Raw genomic sequence first — 3,259 nt, 5'->3', positions numbered from 1 at the left:
TATAGGAATGAGGTTTAGATTTCCATAGTTTTCTTTGTCGAATGTTGTTCATGATTGTGTTATCGTGTTGTAATAGATTGAATGATGTTTGTTGCAATTGATGAATTGTTGATGTGGTTGTACTATATGATGTGAATTATATGTTAAATAACATGTATTATGTCGCTAAGGACTATAGTTGATGTTTGATTGAGATCCCATAGTCAGAACAGGGTTTCTGAACGTAATTTGGGGAATTTTTCGTAACATGAGTCGACACATGTTAGTTTCGGTCGACACATACTGTATAGTTTTATAAAAAGAGAAGTTTGAAAGTTGTATGTTTCAATAAGTAAGCTGATGTGTCGATACATGTCTTGTAAAATTCTGTTATGAGTCGACACAAAGCAGTATGTGTCGACACATAGTGTGCATTTTTCTAAAAACAAAGACTCGAATATATTGGGTGAACACGTATGAGCATGTGTGATACATTCTGTGTTGAAAAATCAAAATTTTGAATTATGAGTCGACACATGAGGGTTTGTGTTGACACATACTGAAGCGTTGGAAAGCTAATGTAATGAAATATAACATGATAGAATAAAATGATTCATAGGATGTAATTTCCTAGTGCTTGTATCAGGATTAAGTGATGAACTATGTAGTGTTAACATAGGAAGTGTGCCCTTTGTTACGATTTGACATAACCATGACATAGTGCAACTTGAATTGTGTTTTCCTTATGATGATACAATGTTACTGATATGATGAAGTGTATTTTACTTATGATGAGATAATGATGCCTTGTGATGAATTAAAAATAAATATGCTTTTATTAGGAAGTTTAATTAACCGTGTCATGTCGTTACTTTACTTGTATACTATGATGTTTGATGTTATTGTAATGATATATGTATGTATGAAACATGTGATAGAGTATGATGAATTGATGATGTTATGATGTTGTGTGTAATACGAAGCCTATGATGAGGTATGAATAACCTGATGAATTGATGTTGTTATGACGATGAAATAATGGCATGTATTGGTGTCACGCCAGTTTTTAGTTTGCGTGTTTTATTTAATTATGTCGTGTTATGATATGTGTTTTGTTTTACTAAATTATGTGTTAATTGAGTGCTTGTGTGATATTGGCGTTATTTGTGGGGTTTTATCGTAAATAATATAAGTTAATAAATTAGGAGAATTATTGGGCTTAAGGTAGCATTAGTAAGTGTAGGGTGTGATTCAAGGCCCATTAGTAATGAGAAAGATAGTAAGTTAAACAAAACAAGGGTTTTAGGGGTTTTAGACTTAGAAGCTCATTTTGACAAAGTTGTGAAAGAAGAGAAGAGTAGAGTGAAGAGAAAGAGGGGAATCTCAATATTGAAGCTAGAGTTGTCTTCAATCCAAAACTAAGGTAAGGGTGGGATTTTTTCATGCTAAAGGGGTGTATGATGATGTTTTGGGTGGGATTTGATTGTATGTTTGCATCCATGGAAGTTGTGTGTAGAGATGTTAGGGTTTATGAACAAATGCATGAATTTATGATTTGAAATGTGTTTTAATTGATGTTTGATGATGTTATGATGTTAGAAGATCCATAATATGTGTTATATTTGTGGTTATAACATGTATTCTATTGTTGTTCGTGATGGTTGGTGGTTTTCAGATTGATTGGGTTGAGTTTAGGGGATTTGGGATGGGATTCGTATGCTGTTTTCTGTGTTTGGGATTTTCTGAAAATCGCCAGTTCGTGCCGCGAACTTTATTGGCGCCGCGAACTGCTTGGCAGAAAATCAGGAATATTTGATTCACTCAGTTCGCGCCGCGAACTTTGTTGGCGCCGCGAACCCTGTTTTACAGAACTTTTTCTAAACTTTGAAATGATGTAACTTTTGAACCGTAACTCCTTTTCAAGTGCCGTTTGGACCTACGTGAAGCCCTAATTGATGTTTTTCCATTGAATATGCTTAGTATAACTTTGAAAACTCTTGGAATATTTCTTGAATTGGATTTTTTTGACATTGGAGATCCGGAATTGATTATGTCGTTTAAGTTGATCATGTCGTTTACGTAGATTATGTTGTTCGAGTCGATTATGTCGTTAAGTGTGATTGTGAATGTGCATCATTGAGTCACATTCATTGCATTGTTTGAGACGGCCCTTGTGGCAAATGTTTGAGACGGCCCTTGTGGCAGATGTTTGAGACGGCCCAATGGCAATTGTTTGAGACGGGAGTTCTACTCCAATGGTACCACATGCATTTGCATTGTTCGAGTTGCATAAGTAAAGTCGTATAACGAGTCGTAGTTGAATATTTGTGTGTGCATAACATGAATGGTATCTTGTGTCGATTTTATGGTTGTTTCGTTGAGCATATGTGATAATCGACTAGGTATTCCTTAATTGAGATTGATATTATTGTTGTCGGTAAGATGTTGAATGCTGTGAATAGTAGTAAGTGATATACGTTGAGAAGTGGTGACCAATGTATGATTATTTCCCGCTTTGAATATTATCATACACTTCTTTATAATGACTGATATCTCACCCCTTCTGTTTGAATGCTACCCTCCGTTGGTAACGTGCAGGTAATGATGCGGAGTAGTCGTGTACCTATAGCTCGAGTCGGTGTGTGTCGATGTTCTGATACGTAGCACTCGGGGAACGTTGGATTACTTGTTTAAGTTTTTGGCTTCTTGTGTTTATCCTTGTTAAACTTTGTCCTTATGTTATGCTGAGACTTTTTAGATGTATCGTGCCGTGTTTGGCCGTGATATTATGAGTTGTAGTGTTGTTGACTTATGATTTTCTGCTGCGATGCAAGTACTTGATTGGCTGACAACGATTAATGATTTCGATATTGTTCTCCTACATGTGTGTTATGTATCTAAGTAATTGAGCATGATATACGTATGTGATTTTGTTGTTTAAAATGTGACGCTCCGAATCGTTATGTTCTATTCGCTTGAAATTTTGTACTCTGATATTCCTGTTGATTGCGGGGTAGATTTGGGGTGGTACATTAGTGGTATCAGAGCAGGTTGGTCTTTTCCGGCCATGTGTCGTGTCGTAGTGTAGTCTAACAAGCGTATATTGTTGTTTGTGCTGATTGCTTTTGGGAGGAATGATGTTGCGATAGCTGCTGCTTTGGAAGCAATGGCTCAAGCTTTGGAGAACCAACCGAATGGTGGAGAGAATGTTGCTTCTCGGAGTTTGGCTACCTTCCAAAGAGAGAACCCTCCTGTGTTTAAGGGAACTTATGATCCTGAT

This window comes from Vicia villosa, unplaced genomic scaffold, assembly GCF_029867415.1.
Source record: "Vicia villosa cultivar HV-30 ecotype Madison, WI unplaced genomic scaffold, Vvil1.0 ctg.004646F_1_1, whole genome shotgun sequence".
NCBI classification, from domain to species: domain Eukaryota; kingdom Viridiplantae; phylum Streptophyta; class Magnoliopsida; order Fabales; family Fabaceae; genus Vicia; species Vicia villosa.
This window is presented reverse-complemented; position numbering follows the sequence as displayed.